This window comes from Anolis carolinensis, chromosome 4 (genome assembly GCF_035594765.1).
Source record: "Anolis carolinensis isolate JA03-04 chromosome 4, rAnoCar3.1.pri, whole genome shotgun sequence".
Taxonomy (NCBI): Eukaryota; Metazoa; Chordata; class Lepidosauria; order Squamata; family Dactyloidae; genus Anolis; species Anolis carolinensis.
In genome coordinates this window covers 149,666,928-149,684,586 of record NC_085844.1, presented here as the reverse complement: position 1 = coordinate 149,684,586, position 17,659 = coordinate 149,666,928, and the positions used below count along the sequence as shown (strand labels likewise).

At 38.7% G+C, this 17,659-nt stretch overlaps 1 long non-coding RNA gene across 1 annotated transcript in view; it reads right to left on the bottom strand.

The window, feature by feature from the left end:
* Positions 1 to 2,819: 2,819 nt before the first annotated feature.
* Positions 2,820 to 17,659, bottom strand: part of LOC134298307 (uncharacterized) — a 65,342-nt gene continuing 50,502 nt past the window's right edge. Inside the window, exon 2 of the long non-coding RNA XR_010005320.1 lies at positions 2,820 to 3,434. This is a non-coding gene — a long non-coding RNA (uncharacterized LOC134298307). The remainder of the gene's footprint in view (positions 3,435 to 17,659) is intronic.

Below are 17,659 nucleotides of genomic sequence, written 5' to 3'. Positions count from 1 at the left end.
AAATGGAATAATAAAAGTTTCCCACCTCTACTCTACCTTACAGTGAATGCTTCTTTGCTAGCTTTCACATGAGAATACTGACAATCCTAGATAGAAGTTTTTGTGTCCACTCTACAACTTATTTGCACACTTTTTAGACCACTAACCATTCATATATACTGTACTGAGTTTTCAGACTCAACCTTTCTCTGAATTTGTTGAAAAGATATCAGATCCTTACACCTCACTGTGACATGTTCATTGTGACATGCACACTGAATAAACATCAGTAACAATTGCTTGATAGACAATTCAATCCTGCATAAAACATTAAAAATGCAATTCCATAAGAGTATGGAGTATGCATAAAGAATGAGTCAGAAAGGTAAATCTGAATCAATTAGCTTTTGCAAAATATTCCAATTGTTTTTTCTCCCAAAAATAGCAGCATTGTATTTTGACTCTCCTCTAGTTTGTTAAGTGCATTATACATGACTGTCTTTATACTATCACATCACATGGAATGCACACATGATCTTGTCCGATTTGGAAGCTGGGCCTGGTTAGCACTTGGATGGGAGACTACTAAGAGAAACTAAGGTCCCGTCTACACTGCCCTTTATCTCAGGATCTGATCCCAAATTATCTGATTTAAACTGAATTATATGAGTCTCCATTGCCAGATAATCTGGGATCAGATCCTGGGATATAGGGGCAATGTGGAAGGGGGCTAAGTGCCATATTGCAGAGATATTAATGTGTGGTAAGACATGTCCTTACATGCAGAAGAGCACACAGTCAAGCAGAATGAATCCTGCCCCAAACCTCAGAAATCTGCTGCCAATCAGAGGTGATGGCCCCATGAGCCATCCTAGCTTGACCAATGATTCAACTCAGTATTAATTAAGCAATTTCTTATATTCCTTTATTCTTACAATAATGCAATGAGGTTTATGGTGCCATAAGGATTCCTGTCTGGATCTCCCAAACTCAAATCCAACTCTTTAACTACTATGCCATACTTGGCTCAGATATCTTACTCCATCTTGAGCATCAGCAACAATATTAATATTTTGTAGGGTTCCGTTTAAACGTGTTGCCAATTGACAGTTTGGGGCTTTAAGCAAGCGAATAAAAGGAGCATCAACCTCATGTGTTTTGCAATCCTGGTTTGCAGAGCAAAGGCAATCATTAGTTTGCTGGTACTGATATAACAGTAAACTATGATTTCCCACAAACCCGGAAGCAAGTGATCTCCCTGAATGCATAAAGAATAAGAGGGGGTGTGTATCTCCAAGGCTCTTTCCTGGGTCACTTTTGTATTGTAAAATCATGGTTTGGCATCACATTTCAACCAAGCTGTTGCCTTTGCTATTCCTGAGTCACTTGCTAATTGCTTTGTTTTACTTTATGCTATTGATTGTCTCTCTATTTTTTCTCTCTGTATGCTTAGTCAGTACTTTAAAACTTCATTGCTTTGAAATGGATGGAGTGAAGTATTTATAATGCAATATTTGTACTATGATACCTCCCAACAGAGAGTTCCTAGCATAAATAATCAAAATGTATTGTGTAGCAATTCCACTCTTTCTTTTATAAGTTTTTAAAAAGATGTAAAACATGTTTGGAAGAACAGAGGAGGCTATGGAACATTACATTTGTAAGATTCTGTGAGTGATTGAAGGAGACTGTACAATATAAATTGTTGGCTGGAAGTAGAAATATAAATCTTTTCTAATGTTTACATCTTTGAAACCTGTAGTTTGTAAAGTGTATTTACAATTCAGTACTTACTAGGCAGGAAATAGTATAGTTAGGAGTTTATTCTGCGAAAATTCTGCACATGGTGATTTTACACAGAAAATAGTATTTTCTGAGTGTAAAAATACAATACTTTGTTCAAAAGAATATATGATAATTGATCTCTATGCAGAAAATGCTGCTTAAAACACCGTATATGAATTTTGGGCAGAATAAGTCCTAATCTGCAAAAATTCTCATCACTCCAGGATTCCCATCATTAGGTTTTCCAACACTTGAAAAATCTGTTTTTTGAACAATTTTGTTGTTTGAATAATGCTTAATATTGTATTGATCCCTTTTGTACAAAGTATTGTTTTTTTAGTATTTTTTATTGTGTCAGAAGTGACTTGAGAACATATTGCAAGTCGCTTCTGGTGTGAGAGAATTGGCAATCTATAGAGACACTGCTCAGGGGACGCCCAGATGTGTTGCTATCCTGCTAGGAGGCTTTTCTCGTGTCCATTCAAGCTAGGGCTGACAGACAGGTGTTTCTCCTTGTCTCGCGGATTCGAACCAGCAATCTTCAGGTCAGCAACCCAACCTTCAGGTCAGCAGTTCAGCTGCCACAAGGATTTAACCCATTGCATCTTCACGGCTCATTTTAGTACTCAAAAAATGTCTTATCACCCCAAACAAGAATGATGCTTCAAAGAATGACCTGGAATATTGGACTCCATCCACTCGCTATAAAGAACACGTTGAAATTCTTCATCACACCTGACACAATTTAACAGTAGTGTGAAAGAGTTTCATCAAATATAGCATAGGAATGATTATTAGCCATGGTAGTGGAAAGGAGCTGACTTATCTCCAGGTCATTCTTGCTTATCTTTTATTTGCTTTTCCTGATACTGTTGTTAATGAATGGTAGATCCATTTCTCAGAGGCAGAGAAGCCACAAGGGTGAACAGGTCCCTATTGACCACATAAAGTGGTCCACATGCTGTTTCCCTCTTCCCCAAGTGAATGCTGTATGGCATTGGAAATCCATACTGTTGGTGTGTGATTGCTACAGCACAGCTTATAGACAAATGAAATTGCTGCAAGACAAAGATTTTTTAATCTGTTCTTTTAAGTGCAGCAAAGTTTGGTACACGGGGTTTGCAAGACATCAAATGAAGCAAAAAAAAAAAAAGCTTAAGTTTCAAAAGGGGCCAAGAGATTAATTGTGCATATATTTAGACTATGTGATTCAAGATGTAAAGCAGGTGGAAGTTGGATCCCCCTGTGATTGTGACAGAGATTGCAAAAGGATTTTTTTTTTAAAAAAAAATAACAACTCCCAAAATCTCTTGGGCAGCATGGCCATTGACTACCCCCAGCAACAACAACAACATTTCGAACTCTGAGCTGCTACAATACACATATATGGTGTGTTGCAATTCTGAGGCTACATTTTAATTGATCAGAACATCAGATAGAACTGATAGGAATGAGTATAGGTGAGTATGGGCCTGGAGGGAATTGTGAAATACTTCTGCCATATATGTTCCATATTTGCTTGCTCTTCTCAATTCCATGTGGGAAGGTACAATGTTGGGAAGGGGTTGGAGTGTTGATCAAGGAGGACTAAGAGCAGGCAGACTTTATTTTCTTCCTTTGTTCATTCTCTTCTTCCCCCTCTCCTTCCATCTCTCCTTGTCAACAGGAAACTGGGAAGACAAAAGAGAGATTCAGGTTTGCATTTGACACTTTCATTTTTTAATTGATATCTTCCAGAAGAACCAACCCACTCTGGACATCCAAGTATGATTTTACAAAGAGTATCAAAACTACATTTATTCAGTTCTCAAAATCATATGTATTGTCAAAGCCTTTCACAGCTGGAATCACTGGAGTGTTGTGTAGTTTCTGGGCTGTATGGCCGTGTTCTAGCAGCATTTTCTCCTGACATTTCAGCTGCATCTGTGGTTGGCATCTCCAGATTCACTGAAGATGCCAGCTACTTATGCAGGTAAAACATCAGGAGAAAATGCTGCTAGAACATGGCTATTCAGGCTGGAAACCACACAACACTCTACTCCTCAAAATCATCTTTCAAAAGATGGCTCCCCACTCTACCCCTTTTCACTCATCCTGCTTGGTTTCCTTTGGCAATCAGCTAGTAATGCAGATTGATAAGAGGGTGGAAGGAAAGAAGTGCCACTTGCTTAGTGAGCCTATATATATATAGGCTCACTAAGCAAGTGGCACTTCTTTCCTTCCACCCTCTTATCAATCTGCATTACTAGCTGATATATATATATATATATGTGTGTGTGTGTGTGTGTGTGTGTGTGTGTGTGTGTGTGTGTGTGTATACACACACACACACACACACACACACACATACATACATACACCTTTTGGACAGATCACATGACCTCTTCCAAATTACACCAAGTGAACAAAACAGATCTGAGCACCATTAGAAATCAAAGCACACTTTCTATAGACCCCAGAACACAGTACTATACATTACATGATGATTTAGAAGACAGGAAGAGAAACTGATTATGTTGTGCTGTGGAAAATAAATTCTTTAAATAGCCCTTTAATGATTGTTTGATTGACATCAGTAATATAAAGTGTCTTCATTTTTAAAATTAATTTCAATTTGTTTTTATTCCAATGCAGCTCTGTTATCAGCCAAACCGATGTATGGCAAAACTGTGAAATCTTCACAATGTTCTCCTTTAGTGATGAGCCAGCAAAGAAAGGAGAATGATATCAGAAAACATGATTATCCTAGAGGGTTAAATAGCCTTAAAACATATTATTTGAATCCCTTCATGTTATACATGGCTGCCTCCTGTCTGAGGATGTTCAGTCCAGCTTCAGTTTAAGGTGAAAGCTGAGATGTTTAAGATGAAAACATAAAGCTTCCATTGAAAGTCAGGGAGGGCAAAGCCTTCATCTTTGTCCCCAACATACTAACAAGACTGTACCCACCACACCTCACTGGCCAATTCGTTGCTGTTTATCTCACAACCTGTTGACACCTGACTCTTGTTTCTCAGCAAAGGAAAATGTACCATTCATGTTGGTACTGGATATCTCTTTGTGCAACATACAACAAAGGGACTTACACTGGCATAAGTCACCAAGGGGATTGTAGCCAAAGAGCCCTAAGAATGGAGAGCAGGAGAGTGTTGAAATATTCCTTCATCAACAACTGATTGAACAACACAAATGGGTCATATGGTCATTACATATTTCCCTTCAGCAGCCACACACTATGGTGAGCTGTGTTGGGATCATATTTAAATTGGAGCTCTTCCTTCTAAATGTGTGTCTATACATATATCAGCATAAGAAAATGCAGCATTATAAAAATCTGTTTTGCTAGTGCATGAGCAGCCTGTCAATAGCGGGCTACATGTACACATTCTTTTGTAGACGTCTCTTCTTAATTAACGGAAGCAACAATCACCACTGTGACTAGCATGCGCACACAACCAGAATATAACTGCTCTAAACTCAGATAGAATCTTACAGGAGGACAGAATAAATGTGAATGCAGTGACAATTCTGCATTCCGGTCATGTATAGAAACAATTATGAAATAGAAGGGCATTGAAAATTTCATCCCTGTTTCACAGCATTTGATATGAATCTTGAAAACAAATTTTTGATTTATTAGTACCATCCATGCCACTTCCCAGACAAAGGAATTGGACAGAAGACTTTAATTCGCTGCTCCAAGCAATGCTCAGAAAGCTTTGGGGAGTTTTTTTAATATGCTTCGCAATGTTAGTCTCTAGAGATCACTGAACTAGCATTAAATCTAAAGATAAATAATGTTACATGGTATTAAGGAGGTGATAAAATGTGGAAGGCTGCCATGACCTTGCAAGGAGGACCTTTCTTAGCAAAGAGAAACTTCTTAGCATTTTACTGGCCTACTGCATGGAAGACATTAATTACATTAAGGATATGTTAAAGGCATTTAGTGCAGTTTTTTCCTTCATTTGAGAGGTGAGCAATTTGTGCCTCTGCATTTGTGGTTGGATTGCAACATCTGTCAGCCTTAGGGCCTTTCCACACAGCCATATAACCCAGAATATCAAGGCAGATAATCCACAATATCTGCTTTGAACTGGGTTATCTGAGTCCAGACTGCAATATAATTCAGTTCAAAGCAGATAATGTGGGATTTTATACAGCTATGTGGAAGAAGCCCTAGTCTGTGTAGCCTATAGAGAGAGATGGAGAGAGTCACTTTCCAACAACATTGGTCTACTACAAGTGTCCTGCCCTGTCTTTATGTGATATAGGGCTTACTTCAGGCCTAAGTGACTTCCATGGCCTGCCAAGCCAAAAAACATCAGAAATGCATTACTTAAGATTTAACAGTTCATCACTTTTTCTAGATAGGCCAAAACAAGGTTTACAGATCTGTTAGTGGGACATCATACAATGGCTGGGGGTAACCAGAATCTTGGATCCTGTTGTTAAGACTCACTGAATCAATGGGTCTTATAATAATGTTGACTCATCATGAAGCAATTGATTCAATTGATGGGACTACAGCAGTGATTCTCAACCTGTGAGTCCCCAGATGTTTTAGCCTTCAACTCTCAGAAATCCTAACAGGCCGAAATGCCTGGAGACATAGCTAATGTCTTCTCCCACTATGGACTGAAATAAACTGGAATAATCCTGACAAGCCATTCCCACCAAATGTTCCCCACCCGACAATTTTCTTGTCCACTCCACTCCAGGTCCACCCATAGACACTTATGCTATTAGATGCAACAGTCATTATAACTTACATTTCAGGTCATGAGACCTCTGAATACTGGATGATACCAATAAACAATGAGGTACATGTTTCCTTTTGTACTTTGTTTACATGCTCCTCAAGATTGCACCTTTATCGAAACCCCTGATGACCTATTCCTGCCATGTACAAATTTAAATGGATGTCTGAAGCAGAGAAGGGATCTTGGAGCTACTTATCAACAGGTAGTGTAGAAGACTACTATAGTTACCTTTAGGCTATAAGCCACGCTACCTATACACCTCCTCACTCTATGACATATATAGCGTTCCTATTTAAGTTTGACAATACCTATGATTCAACATATGCAAAATTTAAGTAAATTCTCCACCTTTTTCATGATACATTCCTTCTTTTGGCTCTCCATTATAGCCTGCTCTAGGGACATCTTGCCAGCTGCAGATTTGGGATGATGTTATTCAAGGAGTGTTATTAACATTTATGAGCACCTTTGGGTTCATTCTACAAAATATCCCCAAATCTGCTTCCAGGTAAAAGAACAAAAATGCAGAATTTCAAGTGGCCAGCCAACCATTACTATCCAGGTAACTAGTCTGCTGCGTTTGTGCATTCCTGTATTGATGGCATCTCTGACACTAAGATTTAGTATAAATGTAAAAATATTTTTTTCATGTATAGGATTTTCACAGTGATCCACTAGCATAAAATGAAATGAATTGTCTAATTTTAAGATTCCTTTCTTTCTATTTTCAACTATTAAAAAAACCCCAGTTAATTCTAGGTGTTCTTGTGAATATTACTGCAAATAAAAGGCTGAAACATTCTGGGTTTCTTTCTTTATTCTTTTGGCCAAAATAGATTACCTTGGTATATTACAAATGACTTGAAGTCTTGTTTGTCCAGCCAGTGATGAGTGAAGATTTGGGTGGGGGGAGGAATTGGACACTCCATATTATTAAATCTTGTTATAAATGTCCTTTTGAGGCCATTAAAAAAAGATATCAGAAGCTATCTACTGTATTTACAAAAACTGTTGTATGTTCTTGATAGAAAGACACAAACATTTCTAATCTGCTTCCCTAACATCATAACCCAACAGAACTTAAGCACTCCAAAAGTTAAAGAGCATATCTTTAATGCATACCTTCACCTATTGATCTGTGCAGTTTTAAATTGACCTTCACAGATTGATCACAAAATCTTCATCTGATTGATTTCACAAATTAAAGATAGCATCCCTGGTATCTGGACACTGCTTGCATGGATATTCATTTGACAAGCCCCAATATTTTTATGTGCAAGAACATCCTAATTCAGACAGTCATTTGTTTAGCCAATCATATTTGGGCGGGAAATCAATGGGGCATATGGATTCATGAGTTCCTGCTGTCTTCCTCCCCTCATGCATGAGAAGAACACTAACAAGCAACAGTTACATCTTATGCATCAACCTGGGAAATTGTGATATGTGTCTAAGTGGATCAAACTATGGTTCAGTTTAGCTAACTCTGGTTACAACAAACCATAGTTTGGCAGACTTGAATACAATTTACAAATGTGGTATGTACTAAAGAGAAATGGGGAGCTTCCCTTTTCTACCCTCTGCATGTGCAGAAGGAAATAAATAGATCTAGATCTAGATAATAGGACTATATCTGTAACACATTTCCTTTAAAAAAAAGTTCAGCTATAGTCTCTTTGACCTCATAGAAAAATATCCCAAATCCATGTTCTAGTCGATCCATTGAATCAATTAATGAAAGGTAAGTCTACATCCATATCAGCCCCATGGTTTCTAGTCCACGCATTTACTTTGGTCGGACATAACAATTGGATTTTGATCCATGTGTTTTATGGATATATATTAGACTATATTCATATAGTGATGTGGAACTATCTGAGCAATATATAATAATATGAAATGTGTTTGTTTGTTTTTATTTAATCCCCTCTCTTTTAATGAAATTATATTCTGAATGCAGTATCTGAATATCAAATAAAATGTGATGAAATCATTACATCCCATCAAAAGCTGACTTTGGATTTTATTCCTTGAGCATTCTGAGACAATTTCTCTGCTTTGCTTTGCCCTGTGGGTTTGTTTTGTTTTGTTGTATTTTCCTCAAATATAGGCATCAGTGGAGAAAGATTTGGCTTAGGTCTAAGACGTATACTTAATGAGCTAATGAAATTTCCTTGTGAAGGTCTTCAACACAACACCTCTCCCCAAAACACATACTTCCAGAAGATAGGGGTGTGGCATAAAGAAAAGCAAGATCAATATGAATGCCTGAATAAAAAAACAAAAAAAAATTAGATCATATCTGAACATTTATTGATTTAGAACTTCTAAATATCTATGTCCAATTTTGAGATGAACAGAAAATAAAACAAATTCATGCTTTGCATGACTCCTTAGCCAGCATTTTCTTGCAGTCAATTCAATGTCATCATGATGTTCTGAAGCACCAACAGAGGTGCCAAAATCAGAGAAATCCCTGATAAACACGCATTGGTCCCAACATTCATGTCACCATTTCTAGTGCTATCAAAACAATTTTCCAATCAATTCCGAATGTTCATCCAAGAGACAGTGGTGTCACTTTGATCAGAGGTGAAGTTACAGATTTTTTGCCTGAGGCTTTGCAAGCAAACACATTCTCAAACCACAACCTGGCCCTTATGCAGCTTAATATTGTGGGGAGCATGTGAAAAGCATCAAAGTGCAATAGCCTCAGGTGGAGGTGGAGGAGCTGAAGAGGAGAACCTGAGAGCTTGAACTATTTTTCTCCCTTGCAAAAAGAGTCAAGCAATCACAAACTGAGCTGTATTTCAGACATTAAGACTGATCAAGAGCACTGACATCTGGCAAGTCGATAACATTGCAATCCACCCCCATCAGAATTCATCCCTGATACAGGCAAAATTCCATTTTGTGAATAAATTTGGGAAATTGAGTTTATTCATGTACCTTTGTGGCAGCATATGTCTTTTTTAAGGTTGTCAAAATGAAAACTGGCGATGGCAAGTCTTGCTTGTAACCTGGTTGCATTACCAGCAATAGCTGCTGAAATACCCTCTTCTACACAACCATTAAGGCTTTATCTACACATTGACCATTTAATGCAGTCTCAAACCATTATTGATAATGATGATTTCACCGTTCAAAAGGTCCTGGGACCAGATTGAGGCCTGGATGGTGATAACTTAAACTACAGAAACTCCTGTACATTGAGGGCTTTCTTTCATTTGCTCTTGTGGGAGTTGTTATCTGGCTGCGGCAGTTTGAAGCTAGATTCAAACTGCATTAAATAGTCAGTGTAGAGATAGGGCCCAAGTGTGTAAGAGCTGTCTTCACAAGCAATCTGTTTTGTCTTACATACTAGATAGATCCAGAAAATTCAACTCTATCCTATAACACCTTCATTAGAAATGTAGAGCAGGACACTTGTCTCTGCAAGATTGCCATAATTCTCAATTTCCATCCATCAAAAGTCCCTTGTAAAAAAAAAACCCTGTGGTTTATCATGGGGAGGGGGGAATTTTACAATACTTTGGGACTGTTTTAAATAGAGGAGACCTCTTTTTCAATTCAACAGAGAACAAGATTTGGAAGTGCAAGGCAGGTCCTGGAGACCTCAAAATGGTCTATGTAGGGAATCACGTGCATTAGGCAGGCTTCACTTTGCCCACCTCTGTTTATAGTGAGGTCCCCTACCAAACTCTTTCTTGTGAGGTGTCGATGGATTCTTTCCATTATTTTCAATCTTTTCTCTGCATCCGTAAGGGTTAGAAAAATGTTTTTAAAATGTATGGGTTTCTTGGACTGACTAGTGTGCAACAGATCCAAAGTCATCATATGTTCAAAATGGAATACACAGATGTGAACCTTAGAAGAGTTACAATTTTTCCTTAACTTGCATATGAGTTTGATGTGAAGGTCTTAACTTGGTCCAACAGTGTCATGTTTTGTTGGCTACATCTCTCTTTGTCTTAGCTACTCAGGGTTCTAAGAGGAGCTGCAACAACTGGTGTTTTAGATCCCCTTAGTCCTTCAAATGGTGATGTCCATCTTAACGATTTTAGAGCAGCCAAGTCAAGTGAATTTGTAAGTTTATTTTTTCTGTTTCTAGGACATAGATAATGAATAGTTGTTCATGTTCAAAGAAACAATAAATAACACACAAGGGATTTTAAAGCCTTTTAAAATAACAGTAGAAATTGTGTCTGAGTGAAATTACTTTTTTCCAGCCAAAAATAGTAGTAGGTAGAAACAGCAGTGGTTGAAGCAACAACAATAAATAACACATAAACAAAAAGTGGGTAGAATTATTTCACTGAAAAGGTGCTATCGTACGACCAAATAGGCTTGCATTCTGGTAACCATCTATTCCTTCAGTTCAATACAATAGGACACAAACACCTGTATCTGTGATGGGATACATTCCTGAACTTTCAGTGAAAACTGAAAATTGCGGATAATAGCAAACACTGTTGAAATGACAGACTTCTTCCAGAAGTTACTCTGGAGGACCTAGAAAATTCCCAGAGAGGATATATATCCGGAAAAAAATGGTAATTTTCCAGATATATTTTGATAGATGAAATTGCAGGGAATTGTCCCATGGATATAGGAGTTGTACTTTGCTCTTTTCCTTCAGTATTGTCCTCTCCCCATGTTATCTTGGGGAACACACATACCACAACAATCCCAACATCTGGTTTATATTTATTTATTCATTTATTTATTTATTACACAAACTAATAATGCGCTCTATACAGCCTAAGAGGCATGGAGACATTTTTTTAAAGCAGAGTATGTTCCAAAAGTTTACTTCCTGGTTCTGTTTTGCTTAAAATATCTCACATTGCACAACTGGACTCCCACTCTTAAAATATGACTTCCCATTCCATTACTCTTTTGCATCTCAGAGCACAAAAATCTGTTTCACGGGATCTCTCAGCTCTTAAGCATAGACATGAGAGCTTAGGAGTATGGGGATTTTGGGGGAGGGGAATTCACTTTTGCTGATAGTCAAATAAAGGATGAAAACGTGGATTTTACTTGGATTGTCCTGTCAGTATTGTCCCAGACCCTTAGATTTCTGGGCTAAAACCCGAGACCTAAGGACAGCACATGGTCATAAGATTTATGCCTGAGTACCACTTATAGTTAAAGAGACAGCATGGTGTAGTGGTTTGAGCATTACACTACGGAGACAAGATTTGATTACCTGCTTCACCATGGAAACTCGCTAGTTGACCTTGGGCAAATAGCACACTCTCAGCCCAATGATAAGTTTGCCACAAGTCAGAAATGACTTGAAGGCATAAAAAATAGTATGATTACTCATTATTGTCATTCAAATATACATTCCCGAAGAAGTAAGGGAGGACATATTTTCCTGCTTAGAAATTCAGATAGAAATCTTATCTAAAGGGACTATTCCAAGTTCAAGGTGAAATGAGTGCACCGTTATTTCTCACTGTTATTGCCCCCAGTGGTGCAGAGGGTTAAATCGCTGAGCTGCTGAACTTGCTGACCAAAAGATCAGTGATTTGAATCCGGGGAGTGGGGTGAGCTCTCGCTGTTAGCCCCAGCATCTGCTAACCTAGCAGTTCAAAAACATGCAAATGTGAGTAGATCAATAAATACCGCTCTGGTGGGAAGGTAACAGTGCACCATGCAGTCTTGCCAGCCACATGACCTTGGAGGTGTCTACAGACAACGCCAGCTCCTTGTCTTGGAAATGGAGATGAACACCAACTCCCAGAGTTGGACACAACTAGACTTAAGGTCAGGGGAAAACCTTTACCTTTATCTTTTTATGGAGGTAGGATAAGGCACATCTAGTCTAACCCACAAGTGTAAAATGAAAGTCCACTTTTTATATGGCCAACAAAGATTTCAATGCCAGGGCAACATAATTAAATTTATACACTCTTACAGTTACAAACAATCCTTTGAAGAAAGCAATAGGGTTCTTGTGGCCCTCAATGAAAATGAGTTTGACACCCATGGTCTAACCTATATGTATTTATCTACAATTAAGCCTTGCAGACTGGTCACAGCGCTTTCTATTTGTCTTGATCTACAAAATGGAAGAAGAATTTGCACCCTCATTTCCAATTAGGAGATGACCCAGGAAAACTGGTGACTCAAGGCTATGTCCCCATCTGTACCCACCCCTGTAGTTCTCATCTCCCACATCTGCTTTGGGTTGCGGGCTTCTCTGGAGCTGATCCAGAGGAAAAGTGAGAGTCATGGGGAGAAGTCGAATAAGAATTCCTATTGTACAAGAAGAAGGTTAATTCTGCAACACAGGATATTACTCCCCACCTTCTGCCCTGCCAGTCGTAATGGCAACCCTTCATCTTATCTTCTGGTAGGGAGAAAACCATGCAGCACTCCTATGACCTATTCTTATGAGGATGGTTATCATCTGAACTGAAGTGGCCCTGAGGATCAGATTGCAAGGCTTAAGTCTGCATAGCCCTCTGCTAGCAGAGGCTGTAGCTGAGCATTACTGTGCTAAGTCATACTTTAGTATGACTCATCTTCAGCAGGAGGAGTTGGATTATCAGGATGCAGGATCAAGCCATTCATTTTTAAAGGATTTGGACCAGTCCCAAAATAGCCCTCATTTATTAGGATGGCACCACCAAGTCTGCTCCCAAATGAGCAAGACAGAGACAGAAATAAAGTGGAGTGTGCATTGTGGGCAATTGTGATTTTTTTTAAAAAAAATCACAAATTGATTTAAGGCAGGAATAATAGGAAGCCAGGGGAACTATGATGAGAAATGATGGAGCGAGTTGCAGAGAGGCAGGGAAGGCAATAGACAAGATGAAAAACAGCGGAGTTAGGATCAGCATATGCAAAGAAGTTGAGTTGAGACCACAGTCATTGTTCTTATTGTATTGCAGTGACTGTATTAATTTGCAAATTCTATCCTATAGGCTCAAACAGAAATAAGTTCAGGTCGAGTCCTCTTTATGTACAATATTTTGGGCCAGAAGTGTCAGATTTTTGGGTTTTTTGTGGATTTTGGAATACTTCTACAGGCACTCCCCAAGTTACAAAATAGATAGGTTCTGTAGTAGGCTTGTGCATTTTTGGTGAATTGCTATCCATTTCTGCTTGCCTGATACTGGAAACCTCCATATCCGTTTTCCATCGTCTCCTGAAAATGGGTGTGCTGCTGAATGGGCATTTTCATCTGAAAAACAGCTCTTTTTGGTCCATTGGTAGCAATGGGGAACTTATGAGGTTCCCCTTTCCCCTAGAAGCCTTTCCTTTCTTCCCTTCAAGGGAATCTAGGTGTCAGCAACAGGGTTAAGAAAGCACCCTATCCAGCCATTTATTGAAGAGGGGGGCTTCCCACAGGCTCCCCTTCCATAAGACCTGGATTTAAAAAAGCATCAGAGTTACAACTCTTAATTCTGGATCCTTTCCCTTCTGTTTGCAGAGGAGGAAACTGGGTTTAATGCTTCTTAAAGCTGTTCTACTCTACAGAAGAGGCAAGTGCTCACACTTTCTCTCCTAACAACAGCAGCGTGCCACACAGCTTTCTAAGGCATTTTAAAGAGGTCCAGGGAAGGAAGAGCAATGACCTGGAGCTCAGTGGAACTATCCTTCCTGGATTTCCTCAAAAATTCCCTCTCTTGCCTGCAATCTCCTTTCTGCTTGGGGTTTTGCTTCCTTAAAGATGTTTCTACTTTCTACTCTAGAGGAGATGAAAGTTACCTTTTTTTTTTGCTGGGATTACTATTATTAATAATTATTATTATCTTTTAGAAGTATTTTCTGAAGGAGAGGAAGGGAAAGAGAAAAAGAAGCTAAAAGGGTGAAAGCCCCCAAATGCACGTGCATCCCAACCAGTGTCCCACAGGTCCCCAACTCTTAGTCAGTCCCATTAAGTAAAAAGAATCAGGAAAATAAAGAAAAATAAAAAAGATTCAGCTGTGACACCGAATAGGGGAGGAGGAGTCAAAATCGGCTCCCGCTTGCTTTTGTTGCAGGCGGGTTTTTGTACGGGGAACCCCTACCATTACAGGCTCCTGGAGGTACCCAAGGTATTAAGGGTACCAGAAGAAAACAAATCCACATACAACTCTGTTCTGTAGGTTTGTTCTTAAGTGGAATTTGTTTGTAAATCAGGACAGGTGCATAGTCCAACTCCATACACACACATATATATACACACACATACAAGCTTTAGATAGCATAAGGAAGAGTTAAAACCCTTGTGGTGTTTGGCTCTCTGTGCCCTTGTTCAGAAGATTTCACTTCACTTTCTGTCCCTGTGACAATAGATTTTGAAAAAATTGGCTTGTTCTGGAAACAAAGTTTAGTGATAAAGCTTCAGTAGAGACACCTTTTTGCCATGATAATTCTTTCAGGAGTGAATTTCCCTTCCTAAGAGTAGATTTCTCTCACTTCCTGTTGTCTCACCCCTGTTTGTAACTATTGGTTGTTTGTAAGAGTTCATTGACCCTCTCCCATAACTGCTAGAAATCCCCCCCCCCCACTCGTGAGCCGTTTCTCGTTCTCTGTTGGCTGGATACAGGTGATGGGCAATGATGTCATTCCATTCTTACACCCCATTTATAGGGTGCCCACCCTGCCACATGCCGACATTGGCCAAATGGAAGATGAGCATGGAAGCATAGGGGATGTGTGCTTTCACAAGCCTGTAGGACCATAAATCCTACCCTCTTCTGCTTCCACTCTTCCCACCAGATCTCTGGCAGAAGTGGAGCCAGGAGTCCCCAAGGAAAAACTCAATGTGTACAGGACGTGTAACCAGTCCCACCTTCCCAAAAGTGGAAGCTGGCAACAGGTTTATGGTTTTGCAGTATTTTGGATTTCCAGATAAAAGAGACTCAATCTGTACTTTGAGCAATAGCTAGTAGCATTCTAATCTCTAAATTGCTGTTCCATATACACTCTATGTAAATTCTTTTTTAAAATCCCTTTCCTTTTTTCACTGCTAAGATTTTGATTAATGTGTGTGTGTGTGTGTGTGTGTGTGTGTGTGTGTGTGTGTGTGTGTGTGTATAAACCTGAGTTCTAAAAATATGTACCTCAAGCCAGCATACTGATTGCATGTGATATTTCATAGTGGTGCTAATTTTAATTTAAAGCTGTTCCTGTTTCTAAATGGTACCTGACAGTAGGCTTTTAGTTAGTTTGGGTAGCTTTTGCTATAATTATCAGCTCTTAAAATTACTATTAACGAAATGTAACCACTAATGTTTTATAGTTATATACCTAGAAAGATTAATATTTTAATCTTTAATTTTGAAATCTATCAGTCTATGTATCTGTCTATCTACAATCCTATATCCATTTATGATGGATTTTTGTTTTTCTGTAGCTAGATCTAGATTTCAAATGTATTTGCTTGCTCTGCTGCCTACAGTACTGACATGGTTTCAATGAGGAGGTAAAGTTAAGAGAAGTCAAGACATGGTGTGTGCTAATTATTCGCACACTTATGTTAGAGAAAATCAGTTTATCTCCACTGATACAAATAACATTGCGAAGCAAATCTTGAAAGTCAAAATTCTAAGCAGCATCCATCTCTAACTTTGAAGTGCCAGTTATTTTGTTCACATATTTGTTCCAGTTTGTAGTGATGTAGTGTTGTCTGAATTGTATATTAGACAGTTTTCAGCTCAATAATACACACACACAAAATGATCACATACATATGTTAGAGGGATGTGCACTTTAAAATTCTGTAGGCATTTAAAATGTTTAAATGAATATTAATAAGAACATTTTCTGAAAAAAATCTCTTTATTAAGCATAGCTGTGAACAAAAATGCATGTCTTGAGGAAAATGGATACGCAAATGCATGCACATTTTGACATGAATCTAAAGAAAAAAACTTCAGAGTAATAGGCCAATCAAACTTATGGGTGGAAAAGTGGAAACCTTGAAGTGATATTGTTTACCTTCATCTTTAACAATATTTTTAAAAGTTCAAAAAGAAATGTGTACGCCAAACTAAAATTGATGAAACTCACCAGATTAAATAAAATGCTTAACAGATTTGTGCCTGCCTTGATATTTTTCATCCAATGTTTGTATTCTGTTCGTCATGGGAATCCACAATTCACTGTAACCCAAGAAATGGTAATAGCTACATTGTTCAGCGATTACTAAGCAATGGCAAGGAAGGGAAAGAAATGAGGGAAGACACACTGCTGTTAAGAAGCTATGCAGATCTGTACTGCCATCTGTGTTGGCTGGACCATCCATCTTCCATAAGCTGCCTCCTCATGACTTCACATATGGACCACTACTACACAAAGCTATGCAGAATATCTAGGTTTTATTCTTCTGACTTCTGAGGACTAGTTTTCCTTTTCCCTTCCAAACTCATCTTTGTAACCATGAGTGTTACAAAGAATCTAGGTTTTATTCTTCTGACTTCTGAGGACTAGTTTTCCTTTTCCCTTCCAAACTCATCTTTGTAACCATGAGTGTTAAAACTGCCTTAAAAATTAAATGTAGAATCAAGCAAGCAAGCCTCGTCCCTGTGTCTGCAGGACCAGATCAGGCTCATTGATTATATGGTGACTTGGAGATTTCTCAGTCACAGGGTTCCCGTGGCTTGAGGTTGACTTCATGGTAGTTATTGACAGTGATTTAAATATCAGACTTTGGACTACATCCTTCAGAATCTCATCTGGTTGTGCTGGCTGAGGGATTCTGTGAGTTGTTATCTAAAAAGTAAATTGCTTCTTCCTGTTTCATGGACAAGCAGAGGAAACAGAGCGCAGATGTGATTCCCTAAGAAACCATACCAAAAAAAGCTACTTTTCATGTAGCATCTTCAAGCCTAGGAAAAAAGCAGCAGACATAGAATAGTGCCACTTTTCTCCATAGCTCTGCCCATTTAGACATTTAGGACCAACACCACCCCTTCCATATACATTAGCCATTCGGACTGCTAGTTTCTTGTTTCTTCAGCACTGATAATGTAATGGCATCTTCCATGATACCTGAAGGCAGCAGGCTAGTTTATGTAGGGCAAACTGTATTGCCTATTCTCTCCTCCAACAATTGGTTTGTCCTTTCCAACATCTGCTGCTTGAAACGACTATCTCATTCTCCCTAAACATTGATATAACTACCTTGG